This window comes from Arachis ipaensis, chromosome B6 (assembly GCF_059453495.1).
Source record: "Arachis ipaensis isolate K30076 ecotype BB chromosome B6, ASM5945349v1, whole genome shotgun sequence".
In the NCBI taxonomy this organism is placed as follows: Eukaryota; Viridiplantae; Streptophyta; class Magnoliopsida; order Fabales; family Fabaceae; genus Arachis; species Arachis ipaensis.
This window is the reverse complement of record NC_142441.1, coordinates 79832819-79853291: the sequence shown is the minus strand read 5'-3', so window position 1 is coordinate 79853291 and position 20473 is coordinate 79832819. Positions and strand designations below refer to the sequence as shown.

The window sequence follows — 20473 nt, the reverse complement described above, 5'->3', positions numbered from 1 at the left end:
CACAGTGAATAGAATACAAACAAAGAAATCATACATTCAAACAACAACCATAACAGAGGAAAATGCACAGCCAAGTATGATGCATGTCTAGCCCTAGTGCAGGTAATGAGCTCATTTGTCGGTTACATACCCGCTCCCGACGTTACCCAGCAACCTCTGTCTGGATAAGGCTTTCCTGTTGGCAATATCCACTGCAAGCAACCTTTGTCTTGCAGGGCGGCACTTATTAGCCGATATACGCCCAACAGACTCACTATAAGTAACCTCTGTCTTACAGGAGCAACAACATACTCACTGTAAGCAACCTCTGTATTACAGGAGCAACAACACACTCACTGTAAGCAACCTCTGTCTTACAGGAGCAACAACACACTCACTGTAAGCAACCTCTGTCTTACAGGAGCACACTCATCTCAATACCTCTGTAAGCAACCTCTGTCTTACAGCAAAGCATGATAGCAAGGTATCCCAGGAAAGCGTTCTCAGTGGTCGTACCACCATCTATCTGACTGCCTCTCTGCAGCAGATTCTTACATAATCATTCTCATTATCATCATTCATTAACATTCTCATTATTCAACATCACTTTCACATTCTTATGCAGTACCTCTTTCTTTCTCTGTTCAATCATGCTATACAAACTCTACAGCTTTTACTTTTACAACATCTTAACTCAAACCATTTCTCTTTATCACATTACTCTTTTCTCTTTGTCTTTTTACTTTGCTCTGATTACTCTTTTTTCTGTATCTGTTTCCTCTGCTCTCATTACTCTTTTCTCTATATCCCTATTACTCTTTTTTTTCTTTATCTCTTTACTTTATTTTGGTTACTCTGTTCTCTGTGTTACTTTATTCTGCTCTGATTACTCTGCTTAACGTATGTATTTAAAGCTTATGTAAATTTTGGTATGAATAGTTAGCATGTCCCAAGTATAGGTTCATTAAGTCTATACTGAGACATTTTAACTTTTCATATAATACCTAACCCTAGTCGCAACTCAAGGACTAACTATGTTGCCCTAGTTCGTTCACTAGTCTCTGTCTGTTTTTCTGTCATTAAAACTTTACATACTTTTTCTTCGATTTTTATCTTTTCTTCAACTTTTTATCTTTTATTTATCTTTGCCTCACTAATATGTTTTTACCACTCCCTAAATGTTTTATGAAAGTAATTATGAGATTCTGTGCTTAAAGTTGTCTTTCTAAAGCTTTTACAAAAAACTGCCTTTTCTGCATCATTTTATTATTTTCATTAAAATATTATTTTTAATTAAATATTATTATTTAATATTTTATTATTATTTATTATTTTATCATTAAATTTTCGAAAATTAACTTACTTTTACTTTTAACCTTTAAAATTCACTTTTTACCACCCGTAACTTTTAATATTTCTACTTTTACCACCCTAACTTTCAGAAATTACCAAATAACCCCCCAAACACCAAATTAATTACTTCCTTGCCCTTTTATGAATCAAAAAGGTGTTCTTCATTGTTCTTCATCACACTCAAAGTGTTCTTCATGTTCTTCATAAATTCTTCAGATTCTTTCTCTGTTTTTACCCGTTTTTCAGTCTTTTTAGCAACCGATTTTTACCATAATTCATAATAAATTAGCAGCCACTAAAACCCCATCTTTTCTACATGATTTCAACACAAATTGAACCTCAATTTAAGCTTAGGGTTTCGTTTTTCCAGCTGCCCCAAGAACACACATTCATAGCTTGAATTTCATCAAATTTCATCAAATTTTCACCAAAATTTCAACAAGAATTACTCATACAAACAATCAATTTCAAGCACAGCCAAACCATATCATAATCACACAACTCAAACACAATCAATCAAGATTAAATTCGTCAAACCCTACCTGATTTTGTTGCTCCTAATTCAATTAAACTTTCAGGTGGTCCTTAAGCACTTTTTCCTCCTAAATCACATCAAGAAAACACATATTTAACCATTTTTCCTTGAAACCGAATCAAAAGAGAGATGGTGCAGCCAACTCACCTTGATTCCAGCCTTGATAAGTCATATGATCATGTAGAGAAAGAAGAGAGGATCATTTTGGTCGGATTGGAATTTTGATTTGAGTTTTAGTTCAGCAGAAATTAAGCTTTAAAGATTTGGAACTAAGAACTTTTCTCTCTTTTTCTCTCTACCTATTTTCGGCCACAAAGTGAAAATGAGCCAGCCTTGAGGGTTTTGGGGGTGTAGGGTGAGTTGTGATTGGTTGGCTTGGAGGTGGATTAAAATAATATTAAAATATCTCAGGTGTATAACTACTAAAACTAGATGTATCGGAACACTTGTAAAAACATCTCTAAAAATTATTTTCTGAGCTACTAGCATAAATAACACTAGTAACATATTTATTATGAGAATAAAACATGAATAATGAGGCCTTAGCATTCCTAAAGTCATCAGAGAGTGCTGGTGCTAAGCTGCACCAGTAAACTGTGAACCCGGTTAAACCGATTTTCTGTTTTTAACTAAAACAGACCAGGTAACCTTATAATATCATTCAAGAATTTTCGAATACTAATATAATGATAATATTATAATATTATCTCTCTCCTCTCATGAATCGAGTCCTGTTCATCAAACAGAGACTATTTACGAAAATCAGAATCAAAACTGCCAACCGATACGATTCAAAAACTAGGTTCTTCGTGACCGTGTTATCGAGCTTGCCTCCGAAAAGGTTCTAGCTTAAGGATGACATAATGACAATGAGGATTGAGATACTTGTTGATATAGAAGAGGTGTTCCCTTTACTGATCTTCTGGCAAAATCCGTGCCTTCAGAAAAGATCTCGCATACTCGAAAATTAGGGTTGTTACAGGTATTATCTTTAATTTTGTTAGCTTTTCTTTTATTTTCTTCTTTTTGTTTTCGAAAAAGTCAAATAAATATTTGTCAAATTTTTTTTCTTTGTTTAATCTTTGTTCTTGGTTTGAGTCTTTTGTTTCTGTTCTTGTTGAATTTTTCGAAAATTTTGAGTCTTTCTTTCTAAAAATTTTCAAAATTAGTGTCTTTTGTGTGATTCTTGTGTCAAATCTTTAAAGTTTAGTGACTTCTTTTGTGTTTTCTTTAATTTTTCGAAAATTTTGTGGTTAGTTTTCAAAAATTTTAAGTTTGGTGTATTTTGTGTGTTTTTGAGTTCTTTGAATTTTTTGAGTTTTGTTCTTGGTGTTCTTCCTAATCTTCAAAGTGTTCTTGTGTTTTCTTTTTATTTTGATCTTAAAATTTTTAAGTTTGGTGTCCCCTTGTGTTTTTCCTTCAAATTTTCGCACACTAAGAGTCATTAGATCTAAAAGTTTTAAGTTTCATGTCTTTTACTTGTTTTTCTCTTTCTTCATTAAATTCAAAAATAAAAAATATATCTTTTCTATCTTATCTTTTAATTAATATTTTCGAAAATTAACAATAAAAAATCAGATTTTAATTTCAAAATTTTTGTCTTATCTTATCTTAGTTTTAAATTCAAAAATCAAATCTTTTTAAAATAATATCTTTTTCAAAAATCATATCTTTTTCGAAATATTATCTTTTCTTATTTGAAATTCAAATTTCAAAATTTAATTTTCAAAATTTCAAATTTTAATTTCAAATCTTTTTAATTTTTAAAACTTATCTTTTCTTAACTTTCTTATCTTATCTTATCTTACCTAACTTGTCTTGTCTTTTCCATCTTATCTTTTCTTTTTAAATATTAAAATTAAAACTTTCTCAAATCTTTTTAATTCTTATCTTATCTTGTTGACTTTTTAAAATTTTTTAAAATCAAATATTTTTTTTACCTTCTATCTTATCTTATTTTCAAATCTTTCTTAATTAATTACTTCTCGTCTCTTTCTTCTTTTTCAAAACTTCCTAACGAACTCTTCTCTCTTCTAATTTTCGAAAATTCTCTTCTTCTTCTCTCTCTTCTATTTTTGAAAATTCATTAACTAAATTTCAACTCCTTTTAATTAACTAACCTTTATTTTCAAAATTTAATTATTAAATAAAACAAAAACAAAAATATTTTAATTCTTGTTTATCTTTTCTATTTCTAATTCTTCTCCTATTTACTTCTATTTATTCGAATTACTTCTCCTCTCTCTTCTTTCATCTTCACTTTTCTATCTTCCTCTTCTTTCTTCACATCTCACTGAAAGTTCTCTAGACCCAAATCAGGCATAGAAGCTTCCTTTCTTTTCTTGTTTATGACCAGGAACAGGGATAAAGAACCTCTCTTTAATCTTGATCCTAAACCTGAGAGGACTTTAAGGAGGAGCTTACAACAAATCAAAGCACAACACTTCGGAAGAAACCTTTCAGAAGATTTTGAACAAGAAATAGAAGACATGGTCGAACCTCAAGAAGAGGCAAGAAATGTTCTTGGTGACTTCACCATGCCTACCTCTGACTTATATGGCAGAAGTATCTCTGTACCCGCCATCGGAGCTAACAATTTTGAGCTTAAGCCTCAGTTAGTTTCTCTTCTGCAACAGAATTACAAATTCGATGGACTTCCAATGGAAGATCCACATCAGTTCTTAGCTGAATTCTTGCTAATCTGTGACACAGTCAAGCCTAATGGAGTGAGTCCTGAGGTCTACAAACTTATGCTCTTTTCCTTTGCTGTAAGAGACAAAGCTAAGATATGGTTGGATTCTCAACCAAAAGAGATCTTAAACTATTGGAAAAGGCTAGTTAATGCTTTCCTTGCTAAATTTTTTCCCCTTAAAGGATGAGCAAAATCAGAGTGGAAGTTCAAACTTTCAGACAAAGAGATGGTGAACCCCTCTATGAAGCTTGGGAAAGATACAAGCAATTGATCAGGATATGTCCTCCTGACATGCTTTCTAAATGGTCTATCATAGGTGTGTTCTATGATGGTCTGTCTGAGATATCCAAAATTTCATTGGACAGCTCTACAGGTGGATCACTCAACTTAAAGAAAATCCCTGCAAAAGTAAGAGAACTCATTGAGATGGTTGCAAACAACCAATTCATGTACACCTCTGAGAGAAATCCTGTAAATCATGGAGTCTCTCAGAAGAAAGGAGTTCTTGAAGTTGATACTTTGAATGCCATATTGGCTCAAAACAAGATCTTGACCCAGCAGGTCAATTTGATTTCTTAGTATTTGATTGGAATGCAAGCTGCAGCTGGCAGCACCCAAGAAGTATCTCCTGATGTAGATGCTTATGATCTTGATCAACCCACCATGGAAGAGGTGAATTACATGGAAGAACCCTATGGAAACACCTCAACCCTTCATGGAAGAATCATCCTAACCTTTCATGGAAGGATCAACAGAAGCCTTAGTAAGGCTTCAATAACAATCAAGGTGGAAGGAACCAGAATAAGTTCAACAACAGACCACTATTCCCATCCTCTAAAGGGAATATGGAGACCCCTAAGCAGAACCTTTCTGACTTAGTAACTCTAATCTCTAACCTCTCTAAGACCACTGGTGCACAAATCCCCACACTCCGTACAGTTGTACCAGCAAGTACACTGGGTCGTGCAATTAATACCTGAGTGAGTCAGGGTCGATCCCACGAGGATTGTGGTTTGAAACAAGCTATGGTTATTTTGTAAGTTTTAGTCAGGTGGAATCAGAAGAGTTGGTTATGTCTAGATGCGGTTTGATTGTGAATTGGAATCAGTAATAGGAATGGTTAAGGATTGGAGTTGCCTTATCTTTCTAAATTAACTCAAATCTTACTGTCTTCTTTGTTTGTGAGTGATTTCTTCAATGGCAGGCTGTATGTGATTTACGCCATGGGTCGTGGTCATCAATCTCCTATGCTCCAGATCAAACGCCATTGGCCGTGGTCATTCAATCTGATGGAGGGTAAAGCTCTAGCAGCTCATTCTCTTGGCGATCCTACTCAAAACGACACAGACAAGGTCAAATCTTCCGGATCAGAGAATGTTGCTTCTTTGGTGTCTAGCCTCTACAACAGAGACCCTAATCTCCCTAGAAATCAACTGAACTAGTGTCTCGAGAAGTCCCCAACGAAGTCGTGGATTAGCCATCTGAGAGATGTATAAACATAGCTGTTGGTTTGCGCTTTGCAGTCACGTATTCACACGAACCCAAGTAGACGCGGATATTTGTCAAGCACGTTCGTCTGAGTATAATGAATAGAGCTGATTGTCACTAATCATCCTATTCACCATGTTGAAGAACGATTATACATCTTAGAATTAAATCAAACACAGACCGAAGAGAAATAGTAATACTTTTATTAGTTCATAGGACTCAGCAGGGCTCCTCCCCTCAACCTAGGAGGTTTAGAAACTCATACTAAAAGGAAATACAAAGCAAAGAACGAAAATGTTGTGCAAAATCTAGATGATGGGCGAAGATCCTTAACATAGAGTGATCTTCTACTCTAAATACTAAACTAATAACTAGTAATTGTAAAACAGTCTATTTAGTGCTAAAATCCACTTCTGGGGCCCACTTGGTGAGTGTTTGGGATGAGCTTTTATGAGATCCACGTGCTGGGGGACCTCTAGGGTGTTGAACACTGGTTAGGGGGTCCTCTCTGAGCGTTTGGACGTTGGTCTCTGCTCTTTGGGCGCTGGACACCTGGAAGGGGGCAAGAGGCTAGCGTTGGACGCCATTTTTAGGCCTTCTATTATGAAGCAAAGTATAGAGTATTATACATTGCTGGAAAGCTCTGGAAGTCAGCTTTCCATAGCTGTTGAGATCGCTCCATGTGAACTTCTTTAGCTCCAGAAAACCTCTTCCGAATGCAAGGAGGTTAGATCCGGACAGCATCTACAGTGCTTTCTCTGTCTCCTAAATCAGGCTTTTGCTCCAGCTCCTCAATTTCAGCCAGAAAATACCTAAAATTGTACAAAAAGACACAAACTTAAAGTAGAATGAAAAAATGAGAATTTAACATTAAAACCTATAAAAACTAAATAAAAACTAAACAAAACATGCTAAAAACTATATGAAAATGATGCCAAAAATGTATAAAATATCTGCTCATCACAACACCAAAATTAAACTGTTGCTTATCCCTAAGCAACTAAAAACACAGTAGGATAGAAAAGAAAATTAACATACAATAAAATTCAAAGTTTCCAATGAAGCTCAGTTATAATTAGATGAGCGGAACTTAGTAGCTTTTTGCTTCTGAATAGTTTTGGCATCTCACTATCCATTGAAACTCATAGATGTTGGAATCGTTAGGAACTTAGAATCCAAATGATATTATTGAATCTCCTAGTTAAGTTCTTTTTTATTCTTGAACACAGCTTTTTAGAGTCTTGGTCGTGGCCCTAAGCACTCTGTTTTCTAGTATTACCACTAGATACATACATGCCACAGACACTTTAACTGGGTGAACCCTTTTGGATTGTGATTCATCTTTGCGAGAATCCCCAGATAGAGGTGTCCAAAGTTCTTAAGCACACTCTTTTTACTTTGAATCACGACTTTAACCGCTCAGTCTCAAGCTTTTCACTTGACACCTTCATGCCACAAGCAGATGGTTAAGGACAACTTGATTTAGCCGCTTAGGCCAGGATTTTATTCCTTTGGGACCTCCTATCCACTGATGCTTAAAGCCTTGGATCCTTTTACCCTTGCCTTTTGATTTAAAGAGTTATTGGCTTTTTCTGCTTGCTTTTTTTTGCATGCTTTCTTTTTTTCTCTTTTTTTTTTTGCTGTTTTTTCTTGCTTAAAGTATCAATTTTGGGATTTTTCAGATTATCAATAATACTTCACTTTCATCATCATTCTTTCAAGAGCCAACATTCATAAATTTTAACTTCATATATGTACTGTTTATTCATACATTCAGAAAATAAAAGCAATGCCACCACATCAACAGAATTAAACTATTCTTATTATAAACTTGAAAATCATGCATCTCTCAATTCTTTTCAAATAAAATTTTCTTTTAAGTAAGGTGAGAGATATATGGAATATTTTACAACTTTAAGACATCAATGCAAATGATCATGCAACAAGAATAGTAGAACAGATAACATAACAGAAAATAGAAAAATAATAGAAGGGAAAGGAAGTAAAAGAAAACGAATCCACTTTTAATAGTGGCGGCTAGTGCTCCTCCTTGAGGATCCAATGTGATGCTTGATCTCTTCAATGTCACTCCTTTGCCTTTGTTGTTCTTCCCTCATAACCCTTTGATCTTCTCTAATGGCTCTTTGATCTTCTCTTATTTCATTGAGGGTGATGGAGTGCTCTTGATGCTCCACCCTCAATTGCTCCATATTAGGGCTTAGTTCTCCAAGAGAAGTCTGCCATTAATCCCAATAGCTTTGAGGAGGAAAATATATCCCTTGAGACATCTCAGGGATCTCATGCTGAGGCGGCTGCATAGGCTCTTGTGCATGCTCTCTAGTTTGCTTCATCCTCTTCTTAGTGATAGGCTTATCCTCCCCAATAGAGATGTCTCCATTTATGACAATTCCAACTGAATTGTATAGATGACAGATGAGGTGTGGGAATGCCAACTTTGTATTGGTGGAAGGCTTCTCAGCTATCTTATACAATTATTGAGGAATCACCTCATCTACTTCCACCTCACTTCCAATCATAATGCAATGGATCATGGTAGCTCTGTCAACAGTCACTTCTGACTGATTGCTAGTAGGGATGATGGATCTTTGGATGAATTCCAACCATCCTCTAGCCATGGGCTTTAGGTCAAGCCTTCTTAGTTGAATGAGCTTGTCTTAGGAATCACTTTTCCACTGTGCTCCTTCCACACTAATATCTAAGAGTACTTGATCCAATCTCTCATCAAAGTTGACTCTCCTAATGTAAGGATGAGGATATCCTTGCATTAGAGGCAAGTTGAACACCAACCTCACACTTTCCAGGCTGAAATCTAAGATTCTCCCTCGGACCATGGTGCTCTAATTCCTTGGATTTGGGTTCACACTAGTGTCATGGTTTTTAGTAACCCATGCATTAGCATAGAACTCTTGCACCATTAGAATCCCAACATCTTGAATGGGGTTGGTTAGGACTTCCGATCCTCTTCTCTGGATCTTTCTTCAGATTTTAGGATACTCATTCTTCTTGAGCTTGAAAGGGACCTTAGGGATCACTTTCTTCTCAGCCACTACTTCATAGAAGTTGTCTTGATGAGCTTTGGTGATGAATCTCTCCATCTCCCAAGATTCAAAAAGGGTGGCTACTGCCTTTCCTTTCCTCTTTCTAGAGGATCCTCCAACCTTGGGTGCCTTAGATGGTAATGAAAAGAAAAAAAAGCTAGGCTTTTCCAACACTAAACTTAAAACTTTGCTCATCCTCGAGCAAAAACAAAGAGAAGAGAAGAATAGAGTAGAAGAAGAAGAAGAAAATAAAAGAAGATGGAGGGAGAGAGAACTCTCAGCTAAGTGGGGCTTATGAGTGTATATGAGATGTGTGTGTATGAAGGGGTATGAAGAGGGGTATTTATAGGAGTGGGGTAGGATTGGATTCGGTTATGGGTGGGGTTTTGGGTGGGAGATTTGATTTTGAAGTGGATGGGGGTTGGTGGGAGTCATGATGATTGTGGAAAAGTGGTATGGATGTGATTGGGCTAAGGTTTATAGGAATGTGTGTATAGGGAAGTGTGAAAGTGAGTGGGGTAGGTGAAGATATTGTGGGACCCACTGGTCCTAAGAGGTTAGAAAATTCAGATTCCTTGCTCTCTGTACTGGCATTTGAACAACCAGGGGCTGCTCCATGGCTGGCGTTCAATGCCTGCAATGCTGCCCATTAGGGGTGTTGGACGCCCAACCAAAGCTCCCTGGCTGGCGTTCAACTTCTAATAACACTCTATCTAGAGTGTTCTATTTTTACTGCTGAAGAATTTTATCTCTGTGCTGACTACTGCATATGATCATGACCCTAAAAATAATAACTTAAAGAAAAAAAAGATGAAAGAAAATAAAAATAATTAAATAAGGTTGGGTTGCCTCCCAACAAGCATTTTTTTTAACGTCATTCGCTTGACGATTAGCTCTTTATGGAGGTTTGTGTGGGCTCAGATTTTTGCCCTTTACAGTGAACTTTTGTCCTGTCCTCTCATGAATGAGCTCTACATGCTCTAGAGATAGGATACTACTCATTGTATGCGGTAAGACTGGTTTCTTAGTGAAGATAACTCTCATGCCAAGTGAGAGTCCTTCAGTTGGGACTTTCCTGTCCCTCCAGCCTTTAGGTACTTTCTTCTTAGTACCTTTGTACTTAGAGCTTGTTGATTACTGCACTGTGATGACTTACAGCATCTACCCCTTTCTCTTATATAAAAGAACCATAGAAAGAGTGTAATCTCATTCAATCAATGCAATTTCATGAGTTAAATAGTAAATATTATGGTACATTACTTTGAAATGAGTTATTGTTGAATTTCAGGTGAAAAGAGCAACAAAAGAAGATGGAAACAAGAAAAGTGTGCTGGGCGTGTGTGCTGGGTATGCCACTTGGTGCAAAGGCCAACAAAATGCATGGGCGTGGCACGCTAGCTAAGGGCGTGGCACGCCAGTTCACAAATCCAGAAAGCACAACGCAAGAAATTCAATGGGCGTGCCACTCGAAGGCAAAGGCCTGGCACGCCAGTTATCTAGTCCAGAGAAGAAGTCCATGGAGGTTTCAATGGGCGTGGCACGTTAGTTATAAACTCCAAAGAAGGGACAATGAGCTTTACAATGTGCGTGGCACGCCAGGGCCAGGCGTCGCACGCCAGTTATACTTTCCAGCGAACAATTTTGAAGACCACAAAGGGGGTGTGGCACGCCAACTCTATTTTTTAACACTGGGCGTGCCACTTGGACTCGAAGACGTGGCATGCCAGCATTATTAGTGTCTTGGGCATGTCACTTGGGTTCTAGGCGTGGCATGCCAAGACTTGAAGAAGCTCAACACCAAATTGGGTGTGCCACTTGAACTCGAAGGCATGGCACGACAGTTCTAGCATACAAGGGTGAAGAACACTGGGCGTGCCACTTGAACTCGAAGGCGTGGCACGCCAACACAAGCTCACAAGGAGAAAGAAGACTGGGTGTGCCACTTGGGACTTTAGGCATGGCACGCCAAGAAAAAGATGACCATGGGCGTGCCACTAGAATGCTAGGTGTGGCATGCTAGTATCATTTTCCAGAGAAGAAGAGTGAAGACTCATCAAGGGCGTCGCACGCCACCTACTGGGCATCGCACGTCAGTGTTATTGTCCAGAGAGGAAGGATGGAGTGTCTACTATGGGCGTGGCACGCCAAACTTGGGCGTGCCACGCCAGTTCAATTTTCCTGGAAGATGAAGAATAGCCTTACTATGGGCATGGCACGCCAGAAATGGGCATGCCACGCTAGTTCAAAAGTCTAGAGAGGAAGGAGGAAGAAAAGACTATGGTCGTGCTACTTGGGTTCGAAGGCATGGCATGCCAGGCTAGTTGAGCAATGGAAAGACCCTGCGCGTGCCACTTGAGCTCGAAGGCGTGGCACGCCAGGTTAAGCTGCATGAAGGGCGTGCCACTTGGGAAGTCAAGTGATAAATCCCAATTTTGTGGTTTATCTGTACTTAATTTGGGGGATTTTATCAACTTATCTCACATTTACTCAATGAAATAGCATGGTTTTATAATTCTCCCTTAATTTGTGCTTAAGTGTAAAAACATGCTTTTTAGGCCCTTAAATTGGTGATTTTAATTCACTTTAATTCCATTCGATGCCTTGATATGTTTGTTGAGTTATTTCAAATTCATAAGGCAAGTATTAGATGGAAGAAGTGAAGAGAAAAGCATGCAAAGTGGAGAATTCATGGAAAAACAAGGATTTGGAGTGCATACATCGACGCGCACGCGTGAAATGAGGTCGTTCAGGCGACGCGTATATGTGACATGATGCGTACGCGTGAGAAGGAAAACCCCAGACGATGTGTACGCATGGCCCATGCGTATGCGTCACAGCTCGCACGTGATCTCATTAAAGTGAAAACGCTGGGGGTGATTTCTGAGCTGTCTAGGCCCAAATCCAACTCATTCTTAAGGATATTTCATACAGAATTCAAGCTTGGGCAAAGGGGGAGCAATTAGTTTTAGGATAGCATCATGTAGGTTAGTTTTCTAGAGAGAGAAGCTACCTATTCTCTCTAGAATTAGGTTTCTAGGGTTAATTTCATCTTAGATATAGGTTTAATTTCTTGTTTTCATCTTGTTTCTTTTACATTTTCATGCTCTAGTAGTTTAATTCTCTAGTTTCCTCTTGTTAATTTCTTATTTGCTCTCTTTGATGTTTATGAAATCTTGTTAGATTTGGCTTTTCTTTAATGCAATTAATGTTTCTTTTATGTTCTTATGGTTAATTGCTTTGTTTATTGTTGATTCCTTTCATTGGGTAGTTGGTAGATTTTATATTCCTTGCAATTTACCATGTTTTCCTTTTATGCCTTCCAAGTGTTTGACAAAATGCTTGGTAGGATATTAGAGTAGCTTTTTGAGCATTCTTGGCTTGGAAGGAGGAATTAGAAAATCTTGAGTCATGAAAACCCAACCTATATTGGCGATCTAGAGTTGTTAGTTAATATGTTTCCATTGACACTAATCTTTTACTAATTCAATTAGTGAGTTGATTAGGACTTTTGGATTGAAATTAACTAGTCTTATTTGACTTTCTCCCTATGCGAAGATAACATTGTATCTTCTTCCATTGTTGGAGATGACGAAATAAGATAAACTCTTGTTAATTATCGTGATATGATTAACTAGTCTTATTTGACGTTCTCTCGTGTAAAGTTAACATTGTACCTTCTTCCATATTGGAGATGACTAAATAGGATGAATTCTTTTTAATCATTGTTATGATTAGTGACTAGGATAGAAAGCCTATATTCTCAATCCTTGCCATGAATGTCTCTCTTTATTAATTGCTTTCTTTAGTTGTTTGCATTATTTACTTGCCATTTATTCTCTTACCCTTTTATAAATCAAACCCCCCTTGTTCCTCCATAGCCAATAATTGACCACTTCATTGCAATTCCTTGTGAGACGACCCGAGATTTAAATACTTCGGTTGATTTTCATTCGGGTTTGTACTTGTGACAACCAATCTTTTAAAACTTTGATTGAGCATTACTTGTCGGTTGGGAACTATACTTGCAACGAAGTAATTTCCTCTAACCGAGAAGAAATTCTTAGCCAACAGTAATGCTCTTTCACCAAGCGTGACACGCCAAGCCAAGCTGAGGAGCCAGGCGTGGCATGCCGATCACACGCGGAGCACATGCCAGGCACATGACTCATTTCCATTAGTTTTTCATTTTCTTTTTAGTTGTAATTTTCTTTTCTCTTTTGTACTTTTTATTTCTAGTGATAGGAAGTAGTATATATTCCCCCTAGAAGTACTGAAAAGGGGGTTGGTTAGTGAATTGATTGGCTAGCTAGTCTTAGTTTTACCTTACACTTCACTTCATCTCTTCCATCTCTTGTACTTGGGAGAGGGAGCTCTGTTGTACTTGATAGATTAATGATAGTGAATTTTTCTTCTTTTCATCTTCTCTTTGATTTGCTAGAAGGAATTTCGTTCTTCATGCTAGTGTTCAATCATCTTGGGAAAGAGGTTGAATGCAAAATGGGTTTCATGGGAACCTTGGAAAAGGAATCATGAAACCATACTTGAAATCCCTTTTCACACTTGAGTAGATCTAGGTTTTGGGATTGGATATGGTGACATAAAATCCACCCATTAATTGGATCTATGAGGATGTGTAGTATAATCAGGGACCAAGAATATCTCTCTTCATGAGCAATTAGACCAAGGAATTGACTGATTATCAAGATTTGAGAGATTGAATCACCAAGGGATTGGGGTTCAATCAATCATGATTGCCAAGAGGTCAATGAGTTGCATGATTGAAGAAGAGATGATCTAGATCTAATCCAAAGAGAGCAACATCTCCCAATCCCAATGAATTCCCCCTTATTCTTATCTTTCCTATTCTTTATAGCTTTTCTTTAATTTCTACTATTCCCCATTCACATTTACATTTCAGTCATTTATGTTTTAGCACTTTACATTCTTGTCATTTCCATTTCTGCACTCTATTGCTTTTCTTTACTTTTCAGTCATTTATCTTTCTTCCATTTAAAATTCTACAACTCAATACTCTTCATTGATTAGCTTAACTAAAATTACTCATTAAATAAAGTTGCTCAATCAATCAATCTCTGTGAGATTCGACCCACTCCTAGTGGGTTATTACTTGACGATATTTGGTGCGCTTGCCAAAGAATGGATTCATTTTATATGGGGAGTGAATTCTGGTCATCAAGTTTTATGGCGCCGTTGCCAGGGATTGATTTTGAATTGACAATGATTAAGTTAGTGAGTATTTAAATTAAGCATTTTCTTTATTTTGATTATTTCTTTAATTTCACTTTTTATATTTCGTTTAGTATTTTAATTCTTAACTGTTCATTGTATATATATGTTAACTCTAACAAGTAGCACACTAACTGTTTGATACTTTACATCAATTAATTTTGACTTACCACCCTTCTTCCAAAAAGGTGATAACTCTTGTTTAGATTGTGTTTTGTGTTGTTTATGACAGGGAGAAGAGGAGTTGTAACCTCCTATAATTCTGAACTGAAGAGAACAATTTTGAGATTAAAAAGAGAAGCAATGGCAAGAGGCAAAAGAATTGTTGGTGATGAAGAAGAAGAAGAAGAAAATTCAACCCAGACCATGGAAGGTGAAGCACATAATCATCATGAAGAAGCAGTTGGCAACAATGCTCCTTAATGAGCGGATATTTTATACGCTTTTTGGGGATAATTTCATATAGTTTAGAGTATGTTTTAGTTAGTTTTTAGTCTATTTCTAGTAGTTTTTAGGAAAAATTCATATTTCTGGACTTTACTATGAGTTGTGTGTTTTTCTGTAATTTCAGGTATTTTTCTGGCTGAAATTGAAGGAGCTGAGCAAAAATCTGATTCAGGCTGAAAAAGGACTGCTAATGCTGTTGGATTCTGACTTCCCTGCACTCAAATTGGATTTTCTGGAGCTACAGAACTCGAAATGGCCTGCTTCCAATTGCATTGGAAAGTAGACATCCAGGGCTTTCCAGCAATATATAATAGTCCATACTTTGCACAAGGATAGACGACGTAAACTGGCGTTCAACGCCAGTCCTCTGCCCAATTCTGGCGTCCAGCGCCAAAAAAGGATCAAAAACTGGAGTTGAACGCCCAAACTGGCACAAAAACTGGCGTTCAACTCCACAAATGGCCTCTGCACGTGAATTGCTTAAAGTCTCAGCCCCAGCACACACCAAGTGGGCCCCAGCACACCAAGTGGGCCCCAGAAGTGGATCTCTGCATCATCCATCATAGTCCACTCATATTTTGTAACCCTAGGCTACTGGTTTAGTATTTAAACAACTTTTAGAGACTTATTTTGTATCTCATGATATTTCAGATCTAAACTTTGTATTCTCTGACGGCATGAGTCTCTAAACCCCATTGTTGGGGGTGAGGAGCTCTGCTGTGTCTCGATGAATTAATGCAAGTATTTCTGTTTTCTATTCAAACACGCTTGTTCCTATCTAAGATGTTCATTCGCGCTTAACTGTGATGAAGGTGATGATCAGTGACATTCATCACCTTCCTCAACCCATGAACGTGTGCCTGACAACCACCTCCGTTCTATATCCGATTGAATGAGTATCTCTGAGATCTCTTAATCAGAATCTCCGTGGTATAAGCTAGAACTGATGGCAGCATTCATGAGAATCCGGAAAGTCTAAACCTTGTCTGTGGTATTCCGAGTAGGATTCAAGGATTGAATGACTGTGACGAGCTTCAAACTCCTGAAGGAGGGGCGTTAGTGACAGACACAAAAGGATAGTAAATCCTATTCCAACCGGATCGAGAACCAACCGGTGATTAGCCGTGCTGTGACAGAGCGCGTGAGCGTAGTTTTCACTGGAAGGATGGAAGGTAGCCATTGACAACGGTGATCCACCAACACACAGCTTGCCATAGGAGGACGTGCGTGCGTGAATCAGAAGACAGAGGAAAGCAGAGATTCAGAAGACAAAGCATCTCCAAAACTCCAATATATTCTCCATTACTGCATAACAAGTAACCTTTAATTTATGCTCTCTCAGTCATTCACAATTCAACTGATAAACATAATTGACTTCCTGACTAAGATTTACAAGATAACCATAGATTGCTTCAAACTAACAATCTCCGTGGGATTCGACCCTTACTCACGTAAGGTATTACTTGGACGACCCAGTGCACTTGCTGGTTAGTGGTACGCGTTGTGAAAAGTGTGATTCACAATTCGTGCACCAAGTTTTTGGCGCCGTTGCCGGGGATTGTTCGTGGTTGAACAACTGACGGATTATTCTGTTGCTTAGATTAGGAAAAATCTTTCTTTTTTTTTGGTTTAGAGTCTTTCATTATTTATCCCTTGTTAAAATACTTTAAACTTATAGCTCAGTTATTTAGAACGTGGTGTTTATGTTCATGATAATTGGCTATCATATTTTTTTAAAAACCTTTTTCAAAAATAATTTTTCTATTAAATCCTGTGCCAAACTTTAAGTTTGGTGTTTTCAAAAATAATCTTTCTTAAAATTTTTGAAGGTCCCATAACTCATTTGGCTAGAGCGTTAATCTGTGTTCTTGGTAATTGGGTTAGAATCTTTTATACTCTTTTCGAAACCTTCTTTTTCATAAATAATATTTTCTCTATTAAATTGTGTGCCAAACTTTAAGTTTGGTGTTTTCTTGTTGAATCCCCCTTGGTTTTCGAAAATTTTGGTGGTTTTCTAAAAAAAAATTTTAAGTTTGGTGTTCTTTCTTCATGTTCTTGTGTTCTTGTGAGTCTTCAAAGTGTTCTTGAGTTTTCCTTGTGTCTTGATCTTAAAATTTTTAAGTTTGGTGTTCCTTGGTGTTTTCCCTCCAAATTTTTCGAAAACAAGGAGCATTAGATCTAAAAATTTTAAATCTTGTACTATCTTATTGTTTTTCTCTCTCCTCACTAAATTCAAAAATATCTTTTCAAAATATCTCTTCTAACTTCCTAACTTCTTATCTTTTCAAAATTTGTTTCAACTAACTAACTAACTTTTTGTTTGTTTCTTAACTTTTTCAAAACTACCCAACTAACTCTCCCTCTCTCTAATTTTCGAAAATATCTTCCCTCTTTTTCAAAAATTTCTTTTTTTTTTAACTAATTAATTTCTTTTTTTTTTATAAACGAAAAAAAAATATTTTTTTTTTACTTCAAAAATTCAAATTCTTTTTAGTTATTTTATTTTATTTAAGTATTTACTTCTTATAAAATAAAATAAATAAAAAGGTAAATCAGTCCAAGTTATATCCATAGATCCATCATGGACATAAGTGGAAATGAACAGTCCAGGAGGACTCTGGGGTCATATTCTAACCCCTCTACTGCTTCATATGGGAGTAGCATCTGCATACCCTCCATTGGAGTCAGTAGCTTTGAGTTGAATCCTCAGCTCATTATCATGGTGCAGCAAAGTTGCCAGTATTCCGGTCTTCCACAGGAAGAACCTACAGAGTTTCTAAATCAATTTTTACAAATTGCTGACACAGTACATGATAAGGAAATAGATCAGGATGTCTACAGACTATTACTGTTTCCATTTGCTGTAAAAGATCAAGCTAAGAGGTGGTTAAATAACCAACCTAAGGCCAGCATAAGAACATGGAAACAGCTGACAGAAAAATTCCTGAATCAATATTTCCCTCCAAAAAGGATGACACAGCTAAGGCTGGACATCCAAGGCTTTAAACAAGGAGATAATGAATCTCTTTATGATGCCTGGGAGAGATACAGAGAGATGCTACGAAAATGCCCCTCTGAAATGTTTTCAGAGTGGGTTCAGTTAGACATCTTCTACTATGGGCTTGCAGAAGGAGCTCAGATGTCTTTAGATTACTCAGCTGGTGGATCTATCCATATGAGAAAGACAATTGAAGAAGCTCAAGAGCTCATTGATACAGTTGCCAGGAATCAGCATCTGTATCTAAGCAGCAACCCTTCCATGAATGAAGAGGTTAAAACAGTAACTGCTGAATTCAGTACTGTAAAACAAGCTGCTGAATTCAATCAGCAATTAGATTTTCTAACAAAACAGCTAGCTGAATTCAAAGACAGGTTACAGGAGACAAGGATAGCTAATATACATATGGAAGAACAGTTTAAGCAAACAAAGCAGCATCTATCAAAGCAAATAGCAGAAGAATGCCAAGCAGTTCAATTAAGAAGTGGGAAAACATTAAATACCCCACCTCAAGGCATAAAAAATTCAAGAAATGAGCAACCCACCAAAGATTCCCCTGAGGACAGTAAGAGCCCAGGGAAAAATAATTCTGGCACTAAAACGCCAGAAAATGGGTGGAAGGCTGGCGCTGAACGCCCAGACCATGCCCAAAACTGGCGTTCAGCGCCAGAAACAAGGCAGGATTGGCGTTCAACGCCAGAAATGGGCAAGAATCTGGCGTTGAACGCCCAAATGGGGCAGAATCCAGCGTTGAACGCCCAACAGGGGCACATTTCTGGCGTTCAGGCGCCAGGAACAGACAGTGAGCTGGCGTCTAACGTCACTCCAGCTTCTGACTCTGGCATTCAATTGCCAGTGAGGGATCAGACACACACAAGTGCTGACAACAACCCCTCTAAAAAGGCTTCTTTAACCACTAAGGTTGAGGAATATAAAGCCAAGATACCTTATCCTCAAAAACTCCGGAAAGAGGAGCAGGATAAGCAATTTGCTCGCTTTGCAGATTATCTAAGGACTCTTGAAATAAAGATTCCATTTGCAGAGGCACTTGAGCAAATACCTTCTTATGCTAAGTTCATGAAAGAGATCTTGAGTCATAAAAAGGAGTGGAGAGAAACAGAAAGAGTTCTCCTCACTGAAGAATGCAGTGCAGTCATTCTGAAAAGCTTTCCTGAAAAGCTTAAAGACCCTGGGAGTTTTCTGATACCATGCATATTAGAAGGTGATTGCACCAAGACAGCTTTATGCGATCTTGGGGCAAGCATCAACCTAATACCTGCATCCACTATCAGGAAGCTTGGCTTAACTGAAGAAGTTAAACCAACCCGGATATGTCTCCAACTTGCTGATGGTTCCACTAAATACCCATCAGGCGTGATTGAGGACATGATTGTCAGAGTTGGGCCATTCGCCTTTCCCACTGACTTTGTTGTGCTGGAAATGGAGGAGCACAAGAGTGCCACTCTCATTCTAGGAAGACCCTTCCTAGCAACTGGACGATCCCTCATTGACGTCCAACAGGGGGAAATAACCCTGAGAGTCAACGATGACGAGTTCAAGTTGAACGCTGTCAAAGCCATGTAGCATCCAGACACATCAACAGACTGCATGAAAGTTGACCTTATTGACTCTTTGGTAGAAGAGATCAACATGGCTGAGAGTCTCGAATCAGAGTTGGAAGACATCTTTAAAGATGTTCAGCCTGATTTGGAGGATTTAGGGGACATGAAAGAGCCTCTGAACTTTCTTCTGAAAGAAGAAAAACCTCCTAAACCAGAGCTCAAGCCACTGCCACCATCCTTGAAATATGCATTTCTAGGAGAAGGTGACACCTTTCCAGTGATCATAAGCTCTGCTTTAAATTCACAGGAAGAGGAAGCACTTATTCAAGTGCTAAGGACACACAAGACAGCTCTTGGGTGGTCCATAGGTGACCTTAAGGGCATAAGCCCAGCTAGATGCATGCACAAAATCCTACTGGAGGATAATGCCAAACCAGTGGTTCAACCACAGAGGCGGCTAAATCCAGCCATGAAGGAAGTGGTGCAGAAAGAGGTCACCAAATTACTAGAGGCTGGGATTATTTATCCCATTTCTGATAGCCCCTGGGTGAGCCCTGTTCAAGTCGTCCCAAAAAAGGGAGGCATGACAGTGATTCATAATGAAAAAAATGAACTGGTTCCTACAAGAACAGTTACAGGGTGGCGCATGTGTATTGACTACAGAAGGCTCAATACAGCCACCAGAAAGGATCATTTTCCTTTACCATTCATAGACCAGATGCTAGAGAGACTAGCAGGTCATGATTATTACTGCTTTTTGGATGGCTACTCAGGCTATAACCAGATTGCAGTAGATCCCCAGGATCAAGAGAAAATAGCATTCACATGTCCATTCGGAGTGTTTGCTTATAGAAGGATGCCCTTTGGGCTATGCAATGCACCTGCAACCTTCCAGAGATGCATGCTCTCTATTTTCTCTGATATGGTGGAAAAATTTTTGGAAGTCTTCATGGATGACTTCTCAGTATATGGAGACTCATTCAGCTCCTGTCTTGATCACCTGAAACTTGTTCTGAAAAGATGCCAAGAAACCAACCTAGTTTTAAACTGGGAAAAGTGTCACTTCATGGTGACTGAAGGAATTGTTCTTGGGCATAAAATCTCAAACAAGGG

The 20473-nt window shown here is 37.9% G+C and overlaps 1 non-coding gene across 1 annotated transcript; it reads right to left on the bottom strand.

The window, feature by feature from the left end:
• Window positions 1-4748: 4748 nt before the first annotated feature.
• Window positions 4749-4857, bottom strand: LOC148561479 (small nucleolar RNA R71). The gene has a single exon (XR_015886647.1). It is a non-coding gene; the product is annotated as a small nucleolar RNA R71 (small nucleolar RNA).
• Window positions 4858-20473: the final 15616 nt, after the last annotated feature.